The sequence below is a fragment of the Bos javanicus genome, chromosome 24 (genome assembly GCF_032452875.1).
Source record: "Bos javanicus breed banteng chromosome 24, ARS-OSU_banteng_1.0, whole genome shotgun sequence".
NCBI lineage: Eukaryota > Metazoa > Chordata > Mammalia > Artiodactyla > Bovidae > Bos > Bos javanicus.
The window spans coordinates 21,149,623-21,175,548 of record NC_083891.1 but is presented as its reverse complement, the minus strand read 5'-3'; the positions used below and the strand labels follow the sequence as shown (position 1 = coordinate 21,175,548).

At 37.6% G+C, this 25,926-nt stretch overlaps 1 protein-coding gene across 6 annotated transcripts in view; it reads right to left on the bottom strand.

The window, feature by feature from the left end:
- Window positions 1-25,926, bottom strand: part of RPRD1A (regulation of nuclear pre-mRNA domain containing 1A) — a 68,799-nt gene that overhangs the window by 6,288 nt on the left and 36,585 nt on the right. Inside the window, exon 7 of one of the 6 annotated variants that reach the window (XR_009733219.1) lies at window positions 243-25,926. The exons of the other annotated variants lie outside the window; for them this stretch is intronic. The gene's annotated coding sequence lies outside the window, so the exon portion shown is untranslated. The remainder of the gene's footprint in view (window positions 1-242) is intronic. 6 annotated transcript variants of the gene reach the window in all.

Genomic DNA, 25,926 nt, shown 5'->3' with positions numbered 1-25,926 from the left:
GCCCCTACCCACCCCAACCTCCCATCCCCGCGCCGTTCAGGAGGTGGTAGTCCTCACAAGCAGCTGAGAGCACCCTTCCCCTTCACCTAGAGCTCAGGTCCTATAGCAGGGGTAGCATTTAGAGAAAAGACTGCCATTGTCTCCACCCACAGTTCCACAGTCCCGACTCAAAGACTTTACAGGAGGAAAGAAACAGGCAATAAAACAGCGCCCTCCTGGGTCAGAATAAATATCTAACTGACCTCAAAACAAAATCAGTATCTGGAAGAGATTCGTGCACTCCCATCTTCATCACAGCACTGTCCACAATAGCCAAGACATGGAAACAACCTAAGTCTCTGCCAACAGATGAATGGATAAAGATGTGGTGCATATGTACAATGGAGCACTCAGCCACGAGAATGAAGGAAATTGTCATTTGCAACAACCTGAACAAACCTAGAGGACACTGCTGTTGTTTATGGTCATTAAGTTGTGTTCGACACTTGTGACCCCATGAACTGTAGTCTGCCAGACTCCTTGGTCCATGGGATTCTCCAGGCAAGAATACTGGAGTGGGTTGTCATTTCCTTCTCCAGGGGATCTTCCCAATGCAGGGATTGAACCCAAGTCTTCGGCATTGCAGGTGGATTCTTTACCATTGAGTAAAACAATTAGCCAGACAAATACCATATAATCTCACTTACATGGGGACCCTTAAGAAAAAAAAAAATGAACTCACAGAAACAGAGTAAGAGTGATGCTGACCAGGGGCTGGGGTGCTAGGCGCGGGGAGATGGGAAGATGCTGGTCAACGGGTAGAAGCCTTCAGTTATAAAATGAATATGCTCTGGAGATCTAATGCAGAGATGCTGATTATAGTCAATAATACTGAGTACACCTGATATTTGCCGAGAGCAGACCTATGTTCTCATCACCAAAAAGGAGAGAAAAAGTAATGATGTGTAGTGAGGAATATATTAACCTGATTGTTAGTAATCATTTCACAAAGAATACTTACGTCAAATCATCCCACCATACTCTGTGAATATACACAGTTTTATGTGACAGTTTCATCTCAATGAAGCTGAAGTTGGGGGCAAAGAAACATCTTTTTATCCTTAGTATATAAAAAAGGCCACTACAGGTAAGTCCCTTTTAGTTTTCTCATTATTTTCTAACTAAACCTGCATTTTGCAAAAATGGCTTTCAAAATATTTTGTATTTTAACCTAAAGAACTTCTTTTTCCTAAAAGAATTTAGCTCTGTTCCAGCAACAAAGAGGATCTGAATTCTAAAGTTAAAAAAAAAAAAGAAAAAAATGCTGAAAAGCCAAAGCATTAAAAAATCAGGCCCTTTCCCTTAGTAATAAATACTGAACTGATATATACTCCCTTCACTGCAAAAGTACAGTGTTGTATTTTATGTTGTCTTTTTAAAATTTTTATTTTTTAATTGAAGTATAGTTGATTTATAGCTGTTGTAAACCCTCTGGTGTACAACAAAAATGATTACGTTATATAGAACATACATAAAAGAATATTTATGTTCTTTTTCAGATCCCTTCCCATTACAGGTTAAGATATTGAATATAGTTCCCTCTGCTATCCAGTGCGTCCTTGTCGTCTACTTTAGATACAGTAGTCTTTATCTGTTCATCTCAAATTCCAGTCTGTCCCTTCCAGCCTTTCCCCCTTTGGTCTCTTTTTCCTTTTGTTCTCTTCTGTGATTTGTTGACTATCTTCAGTACTTTTTTGGATTACTTCTTGTTTATATCTATTATACATTTTGGGGTTTGCGATTACCTGGAGGTTTTGGTATAGTAGTCTATATAAACACATGTGTTGTAAGTCACTCATCTTTCAATTTCAAACACATTTTAAATACCCTTCCATTTATGCTCTCCTTCTCTCTCGGTTACATTTTGATAACATGTTTTACATCTAACTGCTCTGTGTATCCTTTAACTGCTTACTGTGGACACAGGTGTGATTTTACTACTTTTGTCTTTTAATCTTTCTAGCTTTGTGTGTGGGTGATTTCCTTAATGTTTTACCTGTGAGCTTTTTCATCTCTTAGCTTGTTTCTAGTTGTGGCCTTTTCTTTTTCAGCTAGAGAAGTTCCTTATACATTTTTTGTAAAGCTGGTTTGGTGGTGCTGAATTCTTCTGTTACTTCTCTATAAAAGCTTTTGATTATCCATCAAATCTGAAGGACAGTCTTGTGGGTAAAGTATTCTTGGTTGTAGGCTTTTCCATTTCACTCCCTTCTGGCCTGCAGTTTCTGCTAAAATATCAGCTGCCATTTCGTGAACCAATGTTTTATCTCATTTCTTGCCAACTGTTTACATGAGTTATTTTACTTCTCCCTTGTTATTCCCCACTCATTCAACAAGGCCTATATTTTTATTCTTAATTTACTTGCCAGATCTCCACCAACACCACACTCAAACGGCAACACTCATGTATATTTCAGTATCAATCAGGAGGTGCAATCTATCTTGTGTGCAGTGAAAGTGGGGTAGAGCTAGGCTGAAATCTGAACCACTAGAAATGCTTTTCTTTACAGCTAATATTGAGTATCTTACATTGTGTTCAAATTTTCTCATTTCACACGACCTATTTTAAGATCAATCTTTGCCACAGAAGCTTTTCCTATTGTGGTTTCACACCTGCTACCATTCAAGTTAGTTCTGAACTTAAATACTACTATTCTGTTCTCCGGTTTTTATATCCATAACTGGGGAACACACATTTTGTGTCTATCTGTATTCCGTATAGTGTCCAGCAGAGCACAGGGTATGAACAGGTAGGTCCCCAGTGGATTCTCCTGGAAATTAAGTCAAAAGATCTGGATACAAGTACTGCTGTGAAAATGCTACACTCAATATGCCAGTAAATTTGGAAAACTCAGCAGTGGCCACAGGACTGGGAAAGGTCAGTTTTCATTCCAATCCCAAAGAAAGGCAATGCCAAAGAAGGTTCAAACTACTGCACAACTGTACTCATCTCACACGCTAGCAAAGTAATGCTCAAAATTCTCCAAGCCAGGCGTCAACAGTACATGAACCAAGAACTTCTAGATGTTCACGCTGGATACAGAAAAGGCAGAGGAACCAGAGATCGAATTGCCAACATCCGTTGGATCATAGAAAAAGCAAGAGAATTCCAGAAAAAACATCTACTTCTGTTTCACTGACCATGCTTAAGCCTTTGTGTGGATCACAACAAACTGTGGAAAATTCTTAGACATGGGAATACCTGACCACCTCACCTGCCTCCTGAGAAACCAGTTTGCAGGTCAAGAAGCAACAGTTAGAATCGGACATGGAACGATGCACCGGTTCCAAATTGGGAAAGGAGTACATCAAGGCTGTATATTGTCACCTTGCTTATTTAACTTATATGCAGAGTACAACATGCGAAATGCCACAGTGGATGAAGCATAAGCTGGAATCACAACTGCTGGGAAAAATATCAATAACCTCAGAAATGCAGATGATACCAGCCTTATTGCAGAAAGCAAAGAGGAACTGAAGAGCCTCTTGATGAAGTGAAAGAGGAGAGTGAAAAAGCTGGCTTAAAACTCAACATTCAAAAAACTAAGATCACGGCATCTGGTCCCATCACTTCATGGCAAAAAAATGGGGAAACAATGGAAATAGTTTATTTTCTTGGGCTCCAAAATCACTGAGGATGGTGACTGCAGCCATGAAATTAAAAGACGCTTGCTCCTTGAAAGAAAAGCTATGACCAACCTAGACAGCAGAGACGTTACAAAGCAGAGACGTTATTTTGCCGACAAAGGTCTGTTTGGTCAAAGATATGGTCTTTCCAGCAGTCACGTATGAATGAGAGTTGGACCATAAAAAAGTTGAGTGCCAAAGAATTTATGCTTTTGAACTGTGATGTTGGAGAAGACACTTGAGAGTCCCTTGGATCACAAGGAAATCCAACCAGCCGATCGTAAAGGAAATTAGTTCTGAATACTCATTGAAAAGACTGATGCTGAATCTCCAATACTCTGGCCACCTGATGTAAAAAACGACTCAGTGGAAAAGACCCTGATGCTGGGAAAATCTGAAGGCAGGAGAATGGGACGACAGAGGATAAGCTGATTGGATGGCATCACCGATTCGGTGGACGTGAATTTGAGCAAGCTCCGGGAGCTGGTGATGGACAGGGAAGCCTGGCATGCTGCAGTCCATGGGGTTGCTGGGTCAGACACAACTGAGTGACTGAACTGCTCCCTCCATTTCTTACCTATAATCTTAGGCAACATGCCCTAAGATTATCTAAGCCTCACTTGCTTCCTTTATACAATATGGGTATCTATTTTATCAGGCTGTGAGGCCTGCTGCTACTGCTAAGTCGCCTCAGTTGTGTCCGACTCTGTGCGACCCCATAGACGGAAGCCCACCAGGCTCCCCCGTCCCTGGGATTCTCCAGGCAAGAACATTGGAGTGGGTTGCCATTTCCTTCTCCAGCGCATGAAGGTGAAAAGTGAAAGTGAAGTCATGAGTGAAGTGAAGTGAAAGCTGTGAGGCCTAAATAAGTTAATTTTGGAAGTTTTCAAACTATGAAGTGCCATATGACCATGGTTATCATTCTGAGATGGCATCAGAACCATCGTGCACCAAAAACAGCCAAGAGAATAAATGTCCTGAAATGTGGAGTTCTTAGTCACTTTAGGGCTGACCCAGATACAGTTGTTCTAACATTCCAGTTCTTAAAATAAATGTCTTCACTATTTCTGAATTTAAATGTATATATAAGGGCTAACTTTTTCTTGCAGATGCCACTAAGAAGTCTGCTCTCTTCTTTCATACATGACTATGACTTAAAAAAAAACACAGAGAATTTCAGTTGTATGCAGGTGAGGATCGTTGGTGGCCAGTAAAGGCTGTGGTCAACAATTTCAAGCATCATGCCTACCATGCTCCAGCCCTTCCTTCCTACCTACTTCCTGAGGGACAGTTGCTGAAGCAGAAAAGGAAAACATCAAGTTAGGAAGCCCAGTCCTGATTCTAGTGAGCAAGCTGTGTAGCTTCTCTAGGAATCGAGTCTGAGTATAATCCAGGTTCCAGAATACTCTGAACACAAGGTTTTGACAAATCATTCTTTCATCTGTGGAATCAATCTTCAGCATCCCCTTCAAGTATAAAATATGACTGGGCCAGATAACAACCAGTTTTAAAAGACATACATATTAGGATATTATTTTAGTCAAGAAAATATGGACATCCTAGCATGCTGGGGTTATTAAAGACTTTCCCCACACAGTTACTTCTTAAGGATGGAGTCAGTAATATTTCCACACGACATCTTATTTCTATAGTATTCTTAGGGGTACCTATGCAAACACCTAAGCAATTTAATTTCTCCCTTTATGACTGTATGTATCCTTAGTCGAAATTTGATAGTAACATACTTGAGAATCTTGGGTTACAACGAATTAATGTTAAAGGTAGAGCTAGTTATCTTCATTCCAAACAGTATCAAGACATAATCTTCAGAACATAAGAACCCCTTAGGTTGATGATAATGCTCACAATCCTGGTTCCTTTTATTGTTCTTCTGTAGAACTCTAAATGGCTTTGTTCTTTGATATGTATTTTATTATGTCTTTTGCCTTTCTCTAGATGTTATCAAGTCTTTCTTATATGACTTTCTTCAAATAACTATTTATTAATAGAAGCTCCAACTCTCACTTTTGAGAATCCACCATAATTTACTTCATTTTGCTTTCCCTGGTGTTGGGACCCTTTGCTAGGTTAGACAGGAAAAGTTAACCAAAGTATTTAATATCAATCAAGATTTTTTTAGTACCACTTTTTTTTTCAAAACAAGGCCAAGAAATTTCATGGTGTCAGGAAAATTAGTCAAGTCTGTGTCGTCTCCAGGGAACAGAGTATAAAGCAGGTAAAGACCTCAGTAGTTTGCCCTAACCTGTCATCTAGAAAACAAATACCCAAATTTAGTTTGGTATACAGTCCTGAAATTTTTCAAAATTATAATAATTAAAATATTTTAAAAATATCAAATCCTTTCTATTTTCTTTTCACAGTATCCTATTTGTCTCTGATGGGCCCATTTTTCCTTGACCATCTGCAGAAAAGTTCTACCTTTTAGTGGGAAATACTTTAGCATAAATGAATGTTATCTAACACTGTCTTACATCATTCAGCTCCTTTGAGGGCTCACTATCATTTTCTTAAGTATTCTAAAAGCAGATTTTACCTTAAAATATCCTTGAAAAAGGTAATTCCCACCTGTTAATAAGTTATGATTCTACTAGCACAAAGGCTCATTAGCCTTCTGGATTAACAAGTAGAAAAAAGATTCAATATTTACTCAGGGACTAAGATTTCTGCAGGGAACCCAATGCCTACCTGGCTATCAGCTGGGTTTTTAAAAAGTCAGTAATGCTAAATTATAATGAGGGTAGATACTGTTACAAATAAGCTTTATACATTTCTAGATTCATCAACTATGATCCTAATTAAAATTTTGATGTGCTTACTAAATGTCAAACACTGTTCTAAGTGGCCCATTTAATCTTCATAGGAAGAGACTATTATTATCCATGCATTACAGTGCTTCCCTGGTGGTTCAGCTGGTAAGGAATCTGCCTGCAATGCCGGAGACCTGGGTTCACTCTCTGGGTTGGGAAGATCCCCTGGAAACGGGAATGGCTACCCACTCCAGTATTTTGGCCTGGAGAATTCCATGGACAGTATAGTCCATGGGGTCGCAAAGAATTGGACAGGACTGAGTGACTCTCAGTTTCACAGATAATAAAACTAAAGCACAACTGCTGCTGCTGCTGTTTAGCCACTCAGTCACGTCCAATTCTTTATGACCTCATGGACTGTAGCCCGCTAGGCTCCTCTGTCCATGGGATTTCCCAGGCAAGAATACTGGAGTGTATCTCCTTCTCCAGGGGAATCTTTCCGACCCAAGGATCAAACCTGCATCTCCTGCTTGGCAGGCAGATTCTCTACCACTGAGCCACCAGGGAAGTCCAAAGCACAATTAACTTCTTGTTAAGAAACTTCCTCTAAAGTCAACAAAGGCTGCAAACTGACAATCTGGCTTCAGAGTCTTCATACTTAACCATTATTCTATCTTACCTCTCATATCTAGAATTGTTACTGGGATGGGTATTCTGAAGAAGTGTTATCCAACTGCAATCTACCTTACATCGAATATAGGACCACCACAATCACAGGACTAACAGGTCCCTAAAACTCAAAACCCAACACATTAAGGAAACAAATTGTGACTTATAGTAGGTAGTCTATCCCTTCATTAAAACATCTCTGGAATTTCCAGTAGTGGAGAGATGTCATTTTCTCAAGAGTAACAGCATATGGGCTTCAAGATTAAAAAAGGGGGGGAGGGAGGGGAAGGGGGCCAATGATAGTAATAGCAGCAACACACAAGAGAAAAGAAACAAGAAAAGGTAAAGGGCCAGTCCAGTCAGCAATGATGATCAGCATTTCAGAGAAGTTAAACCTATTGCCAGCTATCACTTTTGACATTGGAAGGGGAGCATAAGCCAGGAGCCTACAGGCCACTTCTCTGTAACTTCAAAATCAAATAAATGGAAAGCAGGAATTTAAGGAAGTGAGATGTAACACATTTTCTACTCATCTTATATTTACCCTAAGTAAGACTTAATCACATTTTCTTGAAATTTTCATTTACCTTTTGGCCTATTTTCATCTCCTGTGTGCCTTTTAGTCTTAATCCCTAAGAAAATGTTATCCAGTTACTAAAGAATCACACTATCTCAGGGTCATGGAGGTCAGCTAATTTGGTATTTCCCAAATTGGGTGTCCAGCAGGTTTTCCAGTATGTCACGTATGGATGTGAGAATTGAATTACAAAGAAAGCTGAGCGCCGAAGAATTGATGCTTTTGAACTGTGGTGTTGGAGAAGACTCTTGAGAGTCCCTTGGACTGCAAGGAGATCCAACCAGTCCATCCTAAAGGAGATCAGTCCTGGGTGTTCATTGGAAGGACTGATGTTGAAGCTGAAACTCCAGTACTTTGGCCACCTGATGTGAAGAACTGACTCCTTAGAAAAGACCCTGATCCTGGGAAAGATTAAAGGTGGGAGGAGAAGGGGATGACAGAGGATGAGATGGTTGGATGGCAGCACTGATTCGATGGACCTGAGTTTGAGTAAGGTCTGGGAGTCGGTGATGGACAGGGAAGCCTGGCATGCTGTAGTCCATGGGGTCACAAAGAGTCAGATACAACTGAGTGACTGAACTGAACTGAAATTGGGTGTCGTGCAGAATATTGCTACACAAGGCTTTTAACAGGCAGGCCATAAACCAGGGATTCTGGGCTGTTCAAGAGCACATATAGCTTCTTTGTGACATCCCTGCTCCCGTCTCCAATGTGCTCATGTCCAGAATGAAGCTTCAGAAGAGATTCCAGTTTGTAACACTCCTCAAAAACACTAACATACATAACACAGGCAAACATTAGAGCCAACATCTCTCTTGTTCTTGTCATTCAATCTCTTCTTGACCACCTTCAGCAACAGCAAACATTGCATTCTTTCACTTTTAAAGAACAGTTTCACAGGATACAAAATTTTAGGATGGAATTTCTCCCAACACTTTTCATTCCACTCTTCTTGGCGTGGTTCTGCTGTAATTCTTTTCCTACAGGTAAGAATTTTTCTTTTTCAACTCTTCCCAAGGTTTTCTCTTTGCATTTCATTTTCTGCAATTTGAATATGACATGAAAACTGAAAGTGTTAGTTGCTCAGTCATGTCCAACTCTTTGCAACCCCATGGACTATATACAGTGCATGAAATTTTCCAGGTCAGAACACTGGAGTGGGTAGCCATTTCCTTTTCCAGGGGATCTTCCTGACCCAGGGATCAAACTGGGGTCTCTCAAATTACAGGTAGATTCTTTAATGTCTGAACCACCTGGGAAGCCCAACATGCCTAAGCGCAAACCACATTTTTATATCCTGTCAAGTATTTGTCCTCTCCATTTCCTGGATCAGTTTGATGTCCTGTCATTAATTTTGGAATTTCTTCTGCTTCATTTGTTCTCCTGATATCCCAAGCAAATGTTATGTTACACTTTTCCAAACTGCCCACAATTCTTGAATGTTCTAGGTTTGGTTTTTGGAGAAAAGGTTGTTGCTGTTGTTCTATTTTCTTTTTGCATCTAAGTTGGGAAAATCTCTACTGATGGATTATCAAGCCCATATATATTTTTCCCTCAGCAGTGTCCAGTCTACTGAGGTGATCATCAGAAGCACTCATGTCAGTGTTTATTCCTAGCATTTAAAATTTGTTTTTGATTCTTTAAGCATTTTCACCTCTACTTACATCTGTTCTTGCATGGTGTCTACTCTTCATTAGAGTTGTTAACATATTAATCAATTACATTCCTGAGCTGGTGATTCTAGAATTTGTGTCATACAAGAATCTACTTCTGACTTCTTGTTTTGTCTCTTCAGGCTGTTCCTTGCCTGTTGGCATGTTTCGTAATTTTTCAAAAGCTGAACATGATTACCAGACAATAAAAGACTAAGGTAAACAGATCTTTATCTTGAGGTTTTACACTGGTCTGGCCAGGACTGGGGCTATATTTAAGGTCTGCTGTAGATGTAGATAGCTGAGGCTTTTTGAAACACATTACTTTCATAGTCCTTTCACATTAGGCCAGGTCTAACTGGAAGAATGGTTTTGTCATTTGGAAGATATCCACTGGTCCTAATTCGGCCTTCTTACATAAACCAAATTCTTCTCTCCCAATAGCTTTCAAAGCATCTAAAGACAAGTAGCACATAAATTATGCCTGTCCTTAAGTCTGATCTCTGATACCCCCATTTGTTCAACTGTCCAATGTACTTTATCTTTATTTCCTTTGTCATCCTGACCCCTGCCTCTGAATACACTGTGGTAATTCCCTTTGCTAATGCAGAATCCAGCTACATTAACAAGCATGGTTTAACAAGCATGCATTAACAAACATGCTTTAACAAGCACCCAATGAAATAGAACTTATTTTTCATATTCTGAACACTTAGTGTAGCTTAACACTGTTTATGTTACTACAGCTTTATCACCACACTAACAGCTACATGACCCCTGTTTTCTCAAGAAATGATGCCAAGCCATACTGATGCCAAGTCCTACTGATGCAGTTAGCTTAGAGAAATCTAAATGCAGGAACTGACAGTGGAAATTTTTAAGTGATAATGAAAGCAATGCAAGATTCATAGATTCCCCATTCAATTTGCACTGGTTATGGACCAATGGTTATTAAATTGTGAGCCACAGATGCGTATTAGAGGCAGCTTTAATTCAACTAAAGTTGTAAGCAAATCTGGGCAATGTGCATTTTTCAAAACTTCTGGCCACTCAGAAAATTTAAAAATGACAATGCTCTCATATTCTATAATCTGATGTTTCATGAACTTTTTTTTTTGGCTCTGACACACAGCATGAGGTCTTAGTTCCCAGAACAGAGCCCCGTGCAGTGAAAGCACAGTTTTAACCCCAGATGGGAACCAGGGATGTCCCAAACACTTTTTCTTTAATCAAAGAAAACTGAACACATTTATCTATGGTCCCAAAAGTTAAAAAGTAACTAAAATCTCATTAGGATTTACAATACAGAACACATTACTGTAGCATAATATATTCAGCATCTAATAAGTTATCAAAATTTATCAAATTTACTGATAATGATCTGCCTAGTTAATAGGCGTATTTCATTGTATGTAAAATTATCTCAATTTTAAAATGCACTAAGTATTAATCCTAAAAAAATCCAAGAATACTACTTTATGATGGAATAATATCACTGGTATTAGAAAGCTTCCAAGGAAGAAATTGGCTTTGCTTTGAAGTAGTGCCTTTCTTCATAACCTGATCTAAGCATGACCAAATTTGACATGTTTTACAAAGAAATTTTGCTTTAGGAAGCTATGCCAGACAGAATTCTTTCTGTGAGATGTTAGTATCAATGACATAAGACTCTCTTTAAAATTTTGATTTAACTACCTAAGAAGTTCATATTTTACTTCAACAGTATGTGCAATGCTATCAAAATTACCAAGACAAATTCTAACATGAATCTTACTTCAAAAAGGAGTGGACAATTAGAAGGTATAGTTACCAAAAATACCACTCCCCCAATAAATTACAATGGTGCATTGAAGGACTGAGCTTAGAGAGGCAGTAAGGACTTGCAGATTACCTTCTAGTATTTTTGATAGTAAATATCTCCCCCAACCAGGATGTCACACAGACCTAGGTCTTCCAGTAGATCCACAACTTATATATCCTACATGGATAAATGGACCTCTTTCCTAAGGCTTCAGCTGTCTTTTAAATAAAGGAAACAAAAGATACAATAAATGCTAGCCACCTATAATGTTGTTTAAAAAAGTCACTATCACCAATACTTTTTAGAAGATGAGACTGAATATATGCAACTATTTAAAACAAAACAGTAGAGTGAAATATTAAAAATCATTGTTTTCAGAGAGGTCGATATAAACTCTTGAGCTGGAATTTTTTCAGTACTTTCCAAATTTTCTATAATAAACATTTATTGTTTTTATGATGGGAAAGCATTTTAGGAATAAAAGGCAAGGAAAAATTTTAAACTCTGCATACAAACTTACTCAGAAGTTTCCAACTATAAGACGAAGAATGGGCGGAAAGTCAAAAGCACTGAATTTTAGAGTTTAAACAGATCTCATAAATCATTAGGTTTGATATCTGCATTTTGAAAATGAGGGGAAAAACAGATTTATGTTACACAACTTCAAGTTCACACCAAAGTTCTAAAACCCATAACTCTCTGGTTCATTATTCTAATCCAAACTTCATACTCACTGAAGGCTAATCAAGATAAATATCCAAGTTGGATGTAAATCTGTACATTGAGTATGGCTCTAACTCTTTTAACATTTTTGTAATGAGGCTTACAATGGTATTTTTAATCTGTGATTTTTATAAGATTAAGAAAGTACACTGAAATGTTATCAGGAGCTAAGTAGTTTTAATATATTCGTTTTAATGTAATTATTTTAATATTTTCAAATTTCCTTTGAAGATCTTATTAACTAATACTTCAGTGCTTCAGTGTTCTCATTCATAAAACAGTATCCACCTCATATAGTCACAAATAAAGATAGGATCAGTACCTAGAACTGCACCCTCACAAAGAGTAAATGCTAAGTATTTGTTATTATTTTATAATAAAATTATAAATTGTCTCCTTACAATGTCATTTAACTGCAGTATCAGGTTTCAGGTTAGACACTGATCATTTTTCACACATATAATGTATGGAAAATGTTTCCTTTATTCAGGATTGGGATATTTCATGCAAGAGGCCAAAGATTTTTGGGAATCTAAATAAAAACGAATAAGCTCTTAGAGGCTGTGAAGACAACCTATTTTCTGATGAATACTAATTAGGGATGGGGCAGGATCTCCACGTGTGTAGGCATTTTCAGTAGTTTACATCTACTGAATGTTGCACTTTTCTGTTAACTATTTCCTAGGGGAAAATTCTTCCCTCTGAATCTGCTGTCTTATGTATTGCCCTTCAAGGAATGGATGGTAGTTCCAGTGATGTTACTGTCTTTGTGACTAGACTGTTATGTACAACTTACTTGGGTTGTCATTAAAGTGGACAAGATCCAACATCAATTATCCCAGTGAATGATTTTCCAGAAACAGGTGATTCCCATTACTCCTGGGCCTCACCAGCTTGGAGGTAACACTGCCCTTTTCCTCTGCTCCAAGCTCGGATACAGACACAAATGCCTCACCGCTGCTCCCCGGCCCAGGAAGTTTGGGAAGTGACCTTCCTGTTTCCACTGCAGCACCCTTAGTCCCTGTGCGTTGTTCCAACCTCCTGCTTCCACTTCGAAGCTTAGATTATTTAAGCAAATGCTCCCATCTTGAGGAGGGCACATGCCAAGATGTGGTTTATTTCTTCAATTCCTATCAGTGATCCACCTTCTGAGTAGACTGCCATCTGAGGGAGGAGGGCACCCATAGCATTTCTCTTATATTAGAGTGGAGCTATTATATACATCATATTTAATAAATATAACTTATCCATTTTATCTCTGTATCTTTTAAGCAATCTTTATCAGTCATTATAAACAGGATTTTCTGTGGCAACAGAAATGTTCTGTATCTGCACTATCCAAGAGTACCGAAGAGCCACACATGGCTACTAAGCATCTCAAATATGGCTAATGCTGATAACTTAAATTTTATTCAATTGTAATTAAATATCACTGTGGCTAGTGGCTACTGGGTAGTGCAGCTCCTTATCTCTTTACATTCACCTCAACTCCATGTGTGCCTTCAATTCATTCTTCTTCCTCAAATTTCATTTCATCCCCCCCTCTTCATTGTATCTACCTTTATATTTGTGTAATATATATACATATTCATCTTTATTATATGATATCATAAAAATAGACTATGCTAGGTTTTATAATTCCTTTATTAAATTTAATATATATTAATATATATTAACTTTTCTATAAGTTCTAGGAGGTGGGAAAAGCTGCCATTCAGTCTAACATCTTAAAAAAAAGAAATCTACTCTGCTTTCATTTTCTCTACAGAAGAGTGAAAATCTAAATCAGGCAAGGAAATAATGTGAATATCACACTTTAATTATGCCCAAGTCTCCTAACAGAATCAATTACATTCCAGACCAACTTCATTTAAAACAGAGAAATAAGTATGGGGCAGGTAAGTCCAAATCTCAAAAAAAGATGGAATATATTATTTAAAAGATCTTAGGAATCCAGTTGCAATCACTTAGATGCTAAGACTATAACTAGGAATATAAACACTTGCTTTTTGAGAGCTCACATTACAGATATAAAAACACTGCAGACATCTTATACTCTTCTTACAGTATCCCAATAAATAAAACACAAATTCACTGGTTAAATGATAAAACAGATATAAACTAGCTAGAAAACCTCCAAGTCTCTTTGTTTTGGGGCTGAAACTTCTGGGGCACTTACTATATGCTGAGCAGTTTAAGCATCCCAACTTGTTTAAATCCCATAATAATCATATAAAGTAGGTATAATTATTATCTCTATTTTATAGACAAGGAAACTGAGGTAGAGAAAGATCAAATGATTTGCCATATGCCACTCAGCTAGTGAGTGGTAAAGCCAGATTCTTAACTCAGGTAATTCGGTTCCAGAGTCCCTACTCTTCTGCACAGGGCTAAAGGGCCTGGCTATGTGTTCACTGATCCAAGACCAAGCTGATTAACTGGGGAAAATGTCTAATCACAGGCATATGTTTCTAGCCTAGCCTTATCTCTCAAACACACAAATATACTTTTATTTGTAATTTAAAATATATCCTTAAGAAATTTGCATAAGAAACAAAAGCCAAAACAAGAAGCAACAAAAGTAAAGTGTTTTTAAGAAAAACTCTTACAGACTGAAACACTGATTCAGTAAGATAATACAGACACATGTATTTTAAAAACTAATTACATAAGAATCTGACAAACAACTCCAAGATTAAGAATGGCTGATGTTGAATAAAAAAAAGTTTGAAATAGTCCCAAAATTAGCATGAGCAAAAAAATGCCAGAGCTACACTGTCAAAAATATACACCACCAAAAGAAAGGAAAAAACCCCTCAGGGCTAGAAGAAAGTTTATATGCAGCCAAAAAAGCTCCAAAGTGAAGGGAATGGTCTTTCTCAAAGGAAAGCAGGGTGTTTGCTTTGATATCCCTACTGCATCAGTAACAGAAGTACAGGAAAAGTGGCATGATTCACAGCTAGCAGCTTTCTGTGGCCACGGAGCAACCAGAGCTAGAAGGTCCATGGGAAGGATATTGCAACTTTCGAGGACAGTAGGAAGGCAATTGAGGCTTCAGGGGACAGCGTGAGGGCAACCGAGGTGTCAGGGGACAGTGGGAAAGTAGTAGAAGCTTCAGAGGACAGAGATCAGGAGACGGCAACAAAAAGTAACAGATTTCAAAACAAAGGCCAGAAGCGGAGTTTTAATAATGCATTTGGACAGTAGCTTGAAGTAGAGGATTTATTTGGCCAAAACAGAACTATGTTCAGCAATGTGGAACTGAACATTATTTTTCATACAAAGTTAAAAGCACGTTGTATCTCCTTCCTGACCACTTGCCCAGTCCCCATCTCTTCGAGAGAGAAAAGCTTCATCTAAATTATTTCATCTGACTGATGACTGTCTTATAACTTTATTGCTACTTCCATCTTGGGTATTCCTTTGGAAAAGGTGCATGGATTCATTACATAATCTAATGTATCGTTTATAGATTATAAGATAAAGTCAAGCATGTATCTGCTGATACTTTTTAAGTTGACCTGTCATTATACTTAGAAATGTCTCTTAATAGTAGGCTTCCCTGGTGGCTCAGATGGTAAAGACTCTCCTGCAATGCAGGACCCCTGGGTCGGGAAGATCCCCTGGAGAAGGAAATGGCACCCCACTCCAGTAATCTTGCCTGGAGAATTCCATGAACAGAGGATCCTGGCAGGCTACAGTCCATGGGGTTGCAAAGAGTCAGGCATGACTGAGCAACTATCACTCACTATCACTCAAAAAAGCTCTAAATTATTTATGCTAAAATAATATTTTATTTATGAGAATTAACTTCAACATACTTTAAAGAATAAAAAAAAGACATATAATTATTTACTTTGCTTACTGAAGTGATCTTTTCTCAGAGCTCATTACTTTCATCAAACATGTACTTTCAAATATCTATTTATTTGTACAATTCCTAAACCCACAGATTAGGGAAAATAATCTAAAAGTAGAGAGAGAAAATGCTGTAAGCACTAACTGCAAGCAATAAAACATATAAGTTAACCTACAAAGAACACATATGAAAGTTTCTTAAAAAAGCAGACAGTAGCAGATTAAGCAGTATGTAACATTTACATTAAATAAGTCCAAATTCCTATAAATTTTACCAAGCTCTATGGGCAGGACTATTTTCCAGTTGTTAGACATTTATAATGTAGATTCTCCTATGTGTCACTTTAACAAGCAACCTGTGCCTGTGGGGACTCCCAGCAGCACGGGGAGGGTCCAAGGACCACCGTGACTAAAGGGGTACTGGGTGGCATGGCTCCTGTGCTGGGAAAACAGAGGCAACGCTCCAGTCAGGTCTGGGCTGACTGGGCAAACTCACAGAACTCTTGGTGCTAACATCTCCTCGGATGCCGATTCCCTATCCACCTGCTCCAGAGTTGTAGCATCTGTGAACTGGCCAACTAAAAGCCAGTATTAAATCTTTTTTCAACAGAGATCAATAAAACACTGACAAAACTCTCCACTCCCCCCATTAGAGAACCATGCTGTGAGCAAGAACAAGTACAACAGAAACAGCAACAGCAACAAAAACCCACAGGACTATTAAAGGAAAACAACAGAAATGAGGAAATACGATGAGAAAAGATAAACAATGTGGCATAAAGATTCAAGAGAGTCAATATATGTAACAGGGAATTTAAGGAGCGACTATGGTAGCTCCGATGGTAAAGAATCCATCTGCGATGCAGGAGATGCAGGTTCAATCCCCAGGTTGGGAAGAGCCCCTGGAGAGGGGCAAGGCAACCCACTCCAGTATTCTTGCCTGGAGAATCCCAGGACAGAGGAGCCTGGCAGGGTCCATGGGGTCACAAAGAGTTGGACACGACTAAACACCTAACACTGTAATAAGAAATTAACAGAAATAAATGGCAACATACATTTTTCTGATAAAAGTGAACAGCAATGTCAAGCCAAATTAATTAAAGGCCAATATCCTAGATATGTGATAGTCAAAGTGTTAAATGTGTAAGAGAAAAGAAAAAAAAACATGGTAACTAGACCAAATGAAAAAAGAAAGTGACCCAAGAATTCTACATTCAGCCAAGTACTCATATGTGAGCAGAAAGGAAAGCCACTCACAGACATGCCAAGACTTGCACTAATTTTGCTATTCATTGACTTCCACAACTCTGCCCTTTTTTTTGACATAGTTGACTGGAATAGCTTTTCAAGTAAATTTTTAAATGACAAATAATATACAAATAATGTAGTAAAATTAAAAAATAAGAAAAACATGATTTTCTACAGACCACTGAAAGGATCTAGGATTCTATAAATGAAACTGGTTGGTAAAGAGCAAAGAGAAAAGAGGGAGAAAACTAAATAGAGAGCTATTATTTCAGAGTATATAATTTCAATATCAATAGTAGGTTGTGGTTTTTACTTATAATTCTGGATTTTTGGTATAATCTACATTTTCCCCAGGAATGCATGTGAATGTATACAAACACACACATACACACACAAATATATAAAACACATAAATGAAAAAAAAAACTTTTGTGAAATTTCCTAAACAAAAGTATATAATAAATTTCTAGCTACTGATCAGAAAATGGAGATTACTAGTCTCAAAACCATGTGCTCCCTTCACATCAGAAACATTATTCAAGCAGAGGCTAGTTAACCTATCTTTTGAGAAGTGTGCTAAATTAATTTCCAGCACTGGGTAAATTAGATGATCTCCAAACCAAGCTCTGTGCATTGTTGGTAGGAATGCAAAATAGTTGTGGCCATTATAGATGGTATAGTATGGTAATTTCTCAGAAAAATGGAAAACAGAATTACCACATGATTCAGCAATCCCACTCCTGGGTATATACCCAGAAGATGTGAAATCAGGGACTCAAAAAGATATTTGCTATGAACCCATGTACACAGCAGCATTATTCACAATAGCCAAAAGGCGCAAGCTATTACAGTGTTCACTGATGGACAACTGGGGAAAAACAGAAAAATTTATACATGTTATAAAGTATTATTGAGCCTTAAAAAAGAAAATTCTTGGACTTCCCTAGTGGTCCAGTGGTTAAGAGACCACCTGCCAATGCAGGGGACATGGGTTCAATCCCTGGTCTGGGAAGACCCCACATGCTGCGAGACAACTAATTCTGTGCGCCACAACCACTGAAGTTCATGTGCCCTAGAGCCTGTGCTCTGCAACAAGAGAAGCCACTGCAAACACAAGCCCCACTCACTGCATCTAGAGAAAGCCCTCTAGAAAGCAATGAACACCCAGCACAGCCAAAAATAAATTTTTTAAAAAGAAAATTCTGGCATATGTTATAACGTGGATGAACCTAGAGAATATAATGCTAAGTGATATGAAAGTGAAAGTGGTTAACTGTTCAGTCATGTCCAACTCTGTGCGACCCCATGAACTGGAGCTCGGCAGCCTCTCTGTCCATGGGATCCTCCAGGCAAGAATACTGGAGTGGGTTGCCATGCCCTCTCCAGGGGATCTTCCCACCCCAGGGATTAAACCTGGGTCTCCTGCACTGCAGGCAAATTCTTTTATCATCTGAGGCACCTGGGAAGCCCCTCCCGTCAAAAAGACAAATACTGCATGATTACACTTAATATTATATATCCAGCATAGACTTATTCACAGAGACAGTTTGTCAGGGGTGGTAGGGAGTGGGGAGTTGATTCATGGGTATAGTTTCAGTTCTGCTACGTGAAAACAGTTCTGCAGGCTGGCTACAAAAGAACATGAATATACCTAACAGTACTGAACCGCACACTTTTAAAAATGGTTAAGATGGTCAACTGTATATTTATCTTACAATTTTTTTAAGTGTAAAAGAAAAAAACTATACCATTACTTTAACTGCTCCCAGAATTTATCCCAGTAAAGATTTTTCTGGGTATTATGCAATTTAAAGGATCTGGTAGTAGGGCAAAAGCAAAAAACAAACAACCATTATGTAAAATAATGGCTTTTGGTATTTATTGCCAACTGTCTTTCACAAAGAATGAATGATACATGAATTTACATCAACAGTGTACGAGACCCACTCCCATCTCCTCTTGCCATTGCACAGGATGCCATATCCTTTTCTTAAACTTGTAGCTAACATGAGCATGGAAATCATATCATGTATTACTTTTTCCATTTTTCCCCTACTTCTAAGAATTTATGAAACTATGATCACAGATAAGCATATTCTTAAACTGGAAAAAATAAATGCTAAGCAGCAGCCAGCTGGCTAAAGAAATACTTCTTTAAAACAGAATATGACCTAGATATTAAAATGAGAATTTCTGTAATCACAGGAAAATGTTTACAGTACATGTGTAAAAATGGCAATGTACAAAAATGTCATACATGCTAATGCAATGACTGACCCCATCTTCCAAATCTTGTCAAGGGTTATTTCAGGAGGAACGAGACTTTAGGTGATATCTGTGCTTACCAATAGTTTCTAAACTATGAGGACCATGTACTACTCATACAATCTTTTTTTAAAGAACTAATATTTATTGACCACTCAAGCTAGTTCTCTAGTTTAATATCCTTTTAGTCAATGCCAGAATCATTCACACCATAGTTTTCAATCTCATTTATCACTGATTCCTCTTACTCCTCTGATCCAATTAACAAATTATGGTGATTCAATTGTTCCCCTCACCTTTCCATTCCTTTATTTTCTCATTGCTATCATCAATTATGGTTTAGCCCTTCATTACCCATAATATAAAATTTCCAGTAAAGTCCTATCTGGTCTCCCTATCGCAAATCTCTTGCCATTCTAATCCACTTGGCAAATGCAACCGGGTTTCCAAACACCGCTAATGTTACAAGTCCGCTCTGGCCTCTGGGCTGTTATAAACCAACCATCTGCTCAGCCAGCCATTCAGTGCCCGTCACAATTTGATTCCAACCTACTTTTCAATTTCACCTCACTCCTAATAATTCTCAGCTGCTACAGAACAAATAATTGTAGCAGCTGTCAGTTATTGAGCACTTTACTACACCCAGGGTGCTAATTGCTTTATACGCACAAATTCCGTAATCACAATGCTTCTCTTGAAGGGTATGAGTAACTCATACTTATAAGTATGAGTTCTATTCCACAAAAGAGTTAACAAGCAGAGAGCAATTAGAGTTTAATTCCTCTTTTTAGGTAAGTGAACAAATGTAGACGAGGACTGATTTAATTTGTAGCTATGGTTCTTCCACCAGGTAGCACTGTGATGCTTATAAATTCAGCACTTATGGATTGCTGAGTATTACTGTTCGTCATTCATGTTTCCTAATATATAGTTAAAGTGTTATTCTACTAAAGACAAAAAGTAAACTGGTAAAATAATTTTAAAATTCCAAAATGGTCTTTCATTTTTTGTCAAAAATTCCCAGCTGCAGTTCTAGAATCCATAGTCCTTTAACACAAAACCCCTTTTTAAAAAGTACTGGGCTTATACTAATATGACTTAAAAATTAACTTATTTTCTGCTGAATATAATTTTTTTTCAAAAACCTCAAATATCTTTAATCATTTTATCAAAGCATCATTCTAATTACAAGAGAAATCACAAATTTAAAATACAAGAGTACATACTCCTTGCAAACTACATTCGTACTAGCATTCATTCATTCATTCATCATTTGATGGCCAACTATCATTTTACTCACTCAACAGAAACACCTGCCTACTAGGAGAAAAACTATTGCTCCAAACCCTTAAGATACAGCAATAAACATGAAAAATAAAGTTCTTCCTCTCATGGTACTCACATTCCAGTCAGGTACAGATATAAGTATATAATAAGGTTTTAAATTTCAAACAGTGGTTTAAGTTCCATGAAGAAAAAACAATATATCAGCAATGTAATCAGGAGAAGGGTAGGTGGAATTTAATGAGACAAGGGTTCTAAGGAGGTGATACAGGAATGAAAAAAAAGGAACCAAGTTCCCAGGTGGTGCTAGTGGTAAAGAATCCACCTGCCAATGCAGGTTAGACATGAGATCCGGGTTTGATCCCTGGGCTGGGAAGATCCCCTGGAGGAGGGCATGGTAAGCCACTCCAGTATTCTTGCCTGGAGAATCCCATGGATGGAGGAGCCTAGCAGGCTGCAGTCCACAGTGTCGCACAGTCTGGCACAACTGAAGCAACTTAGCACGTAACTAAAGATAGTGACTGCAGCCATGAAATTAAAAGACGCTTACTCCTTGGAAGGAAAATTATGACCAACCTAGAGAGCATATTCAAAAGCAGAGACATTACTTTGCCAACAAAGGTCCGTCTAGTCAAGGCTATGGTTTTTCCAGTGGTCATGTATGGATGTGAGAGTTGGACTGTGAAGAAGGCTGAGCACCGAAGAATTGATGCTTTTGAACTGTGGTGTTGGAGAAGACTCTTGAGAGTCCCTTGGACTGTACGGAGATCCAACCAGTCCATTCTGAAGGAGATCAGCCCTGGGACTTCTTTGGAGGGAATGATGCTGAAGCTGAAACTCCAGTACTTTGGCCACCTCATGCGAAGAGTTGACTCATTGGAAAAGACTCTGATGCTGGGAGGGATTGGGGGCAGGAGGAGAAGGGGAGGACAGAGGGTGAGATGGCTGGATGGCATCACTGACTCGATGGACGTGAGTCTGAGTGAACTCTGGGAGTTGGTGATGGACAGGGAGGCCTGGTGTGCTTCAATTCATGAGGTAGCGAAGAGTCGGACATGACTGAGCGACCGAACTGAACTGAACTGAAAGATCAGAAGACAGCACTACAGCCACTTTGTTAGCAACTGGCAAAGCAAAAGCCCTGCTGTGAAAACTTGCTTCATCTGCTTAAACTGATGCCTCTGAGATGGTTACAAGATGAGGTTAACAGAGACTCGAGACTAGTCATCTCACAGGCCATGTATGGAGTCTAAGATCCAGAAGTGAAATAGGAAGCATTAGAGAGTTTTACAGGGGGGTCTGATGAGACCTGTTTTCCTCTTAAAAGTCCAATCTAGCTCTTGTGATGTAGAGTTAAGAGAGGGTGCAGGAACCTCAGCTGTTAAAACAACAGAGGCAACAGACAACAGTGTGGTCTGGTATGAGTTATGAAACATATATTACTTCTATTTAATTAGACACAAAGGTCTTCCATTTACATAACAAACTGAACTCCACTCCCTCCCCAAAAATCACTAAAATAATAAAACAAGCTATCAAGGCAGAAACCCACCAGGAAAAAGGAGGAACCACAGTATACAGATGTCCTGGAAGTTTTAGAAGAGAAAAAAATGAAACAAGGGATAATGACCAAGGGTAATATAATTCATCCTGAGCAATTTTGGATGTTCTGAGGACTCTGAGGCACCAAGCTCCTTGAAATGTAATGATGGGCCTTGTTTTGACAATGAAGACCAAATAGATATATCTTTCCATCAATCTGTTAAAACGCATCCCATAGAGCCGACAGATGAGGGATAGGAAACAAAGCCAAAGACCGGCTTCTGAAGATCCGAGTCACACAGATAAGAAGTGAGGCACTGCTCTGAACACAGATGTCCTATGTGAGCTACTGAGCAAATCTGAACCATTTCGTCTAGAGAAAAGCCATGGCCCAGAAGAGAAGACCTATACAGATTAATGATTATCTGAGAATCATCAAAGACAATGACCTAATATAATCTTACTGAAAGTCTTTAACATGAATGAGCAACTTCATCTTTAGGAATTTATCACAAGAGGTAAGTGAGTAGCGAGTTAATAAAAGAGATGTTCACTGGGAATTCCCTGGAAGTCCAGTGGCTAGGACTCAGTGCTTTCATTGCTGAGGGCTTGGGTTCAATCCCTGGTCAGGGAACTAAGATTCCACAAGCCTTACAGTATGGCCAGAAAAAAAAATGTCCACTGCAATACTGTTTATAGTATCAAACAAATGTAAACAATTAGTCATAAAGAACATATAGTTATGATATATCCATATGTTAAAAAAGAAAATAGTCACATGATAAGATGCATATATCACATGAAAAGGATAACACACAAAATACATGGACCCAACACATAAGGCTAATAAGCCTTTGCTTATGTAGCTTTTTCCCCATGATGAAAACAGCTTACTGGAATAGTTATTAAAAATAATTAAAAGATTCCATAATCTTTGAAAACTGGATATATTAACCATAGCAAAGTTTTAAACTTGATATTTCAGTCTCAAAAAAAATCTAATTAAGACACTAGTAACATTTGCTTCTTTAAAAAAAATTCATACAGCTCCATCTTATTAATTTTAAATTTAAATGAAATCAGTATGATTTCAATGGAAAGATAAAGTATAAAGAAATAACTAAAGATTCCATAAACAGTTCTCCATATTCTTACTACTATGCCCTTGAATGATACTTGTAATTTGATAAATCAATAAAAAAACAATCAAAAAGCTACATGCAAATACTTTTAGCATTTTAAAATGTTTAATCCTGCATCTTCAGTGCTGTACATTTAAAATATTCTTATTTCCTATATTGAGAGATGTAAGTGTTTCTAATCACTAAATGTTGTAGGCAAAACAAAATTTACCTTTATGCATTTCTAAAAACTGGAAATTAAACTTTTTGGAAAGCAAAAAAGTTTATAAAAGCAAGCACTCTTGAAAACGCCAAGTAAATTAAGAAATGTCTACTTAGGAAGATATCATTTAAAATATTAGTCATAAATAAAGGCAAATACAAATAAGATGGTAAGAGGGAAGAAGAATTCATAAGCACAATAATCATTAGAAAAAAATTAGATAAGAAAAATAACAAAAATAAAAACAAAAATCTACCAAGTAATTAAATGTGTGTAAAATAGGCCAGTAGAATAGAAAAATGACTACATTCACAAATATACATGTATATACAGAAATATGACTGAAATTATATTTTACAAAATAGCAAAACAGACTATCATTAAATGACTAATCATTAATCAGTGACAAGGGGACATTTACTATCACTTTCAGTTAGTTATATCCCTATATCATATATATCATGAACAAAAAGTCCTAATGGATAACATTATTAGGGGAAAAAACTACAGAAAACTTGTATAGTATTTTTATAATTATGAAAATTGAGAAGGCAATCCTAACTATATCCAAAAAACCTAGAATTTATAAAGGCAAAGACAAATATTAATCTATCATGGAACCATAAACCCAGAACCAAAGTTAAAGAGATACAGGAAATTTGCAGCAGAAATGAAGTGGCTAACAAATATTTTAAAATGACCAGGAGGCATGTGAGATCCTAAGTTTCCCCGACTGGGGAGTGAACACATACCCTCTGCATGAAAGGCTAAGTCTTAACCACTGGACCATCTGATTTTGCACCAGATATGCAAAAATTTTAAAGATCACTGACCAGTATTGGGTGAGGTTGTGCAGGAAAAGATGCACTCACACTTCAAGGAGTTGAAAAAATCAAAATCAACATTTAACCAGTCATTCTTCTTGACCCAGCTATTCTATTCTACTTCTGAGACTCAATCCTACAGATACATACTAGCGCAACTAAACAAACCTGCATCAACAGGATGTCCTCTGTAATACTGGCTGTAATGCACAGAACTAATAAAAGCGCCTCAATGGGTACAATCTGACACCATGAGGGACAGACTTAGACAATATTCATACCATGAATATTATCCCCTCATTTTAAAAAATTAGGTAAATCTGAATACACTGATAAAAGACTGCAAAGGATAAACACTATCCTCTCTGACAGCTTTCATACCCTGACTTCTAAAACTTGGAACTATGATTTGATTCTCCTTTTAAGAGCCATCAAACCATGATTTCCAATTTTCTACGGAAGTCTACCAATTTAAAACTGATCAATGTATCACGAGATAAATAGGTTTTATAAAAGCCTGTTTTTTTAATACCATCTGTATCATGAAAAGAAAAGTTACCTGCTTTAATAACCAGCTATAGTTACAAGTTAAAAAAATGATTCATAATTTCCAAAAATTTTTTAAACACGTTTTCATTCATTACCAATGTTTTCATACTGACTTCCTTAAGAAATATGCAATAGCCAATTCCTGAACCCATACTTTAAATTTATATCCCCTCTTCTTTTTAAGAGCAATTACGGACATGTTAATACCTGGTCAATCACACTTAATGTTCAAGGATGCCTGACAAGTGAAAACTCTGTGATGCTGATATGGTCTAAATCCTGACCTCTCAGTCTCAACTTCAAAGGGATGCCACCTATTTGGCACAAAACATGTCTAAAAAACTCAAATTATTTTCACATCTTCTGACGAAAAAATCACCTAGCTATAAATGCTAATTTACAAAGAGTGCTATGGAACAACTTCCTAGTTTATTAGAAATCTAAATATTTTTTACTTGTAAGAAACATCTGACATAATTTAGGTGGTTTATGACAACAAAAATCTAGTCATTCTAAAACACAACAAAAAAGTTCCTAGAACACCTTATTTTGAGAAAAGTGACTACCTCTGAGTGGGGAGGAAACAGAGATAGGGCTTTAGCTGCTGCTATAATCTTACATTGACACAAAAACTGGAAGCAAAATTTTTATTTTGGAGGCAGACTGCCTGGATTCTAAACAATTCACTACCTCTTACGACCTTAAACAAATTATTTAGTCTCCTTCCATTTCCTTTATTTATAAAATTCGTATAATAATGTTTCCTGCTACACAGGATTAAATCAGTTGATATACGTGAAGTGCTTAGAATAGCACCTGACATATGGTAAATTTCACTGCCATTATTATCATCAGCCTCACTACCTGTAATTGTCAGTCATGAAATCTGGCTTCCCGGAAGGCACTGGGATAAGAGGGGGTTAGGTCGGATGGGATCTTATCATTTTTCTGGACATTTCAAACATAAATGCTACTTTTGTAACCAGTGATATATAACCAGTTTAAGTGGGAAAGCAGTATGAAGTGGAATAATGAAGTTTCAGTCTTCAATTTTCAAAAACATGAGACAATTCAGGCTTTGGAGTTTGATATTTATTTTTAGCAGGAAGAAAATGCTAAGGTTGATGACATCATTAGAAGATACGCCCATGTCCAATAC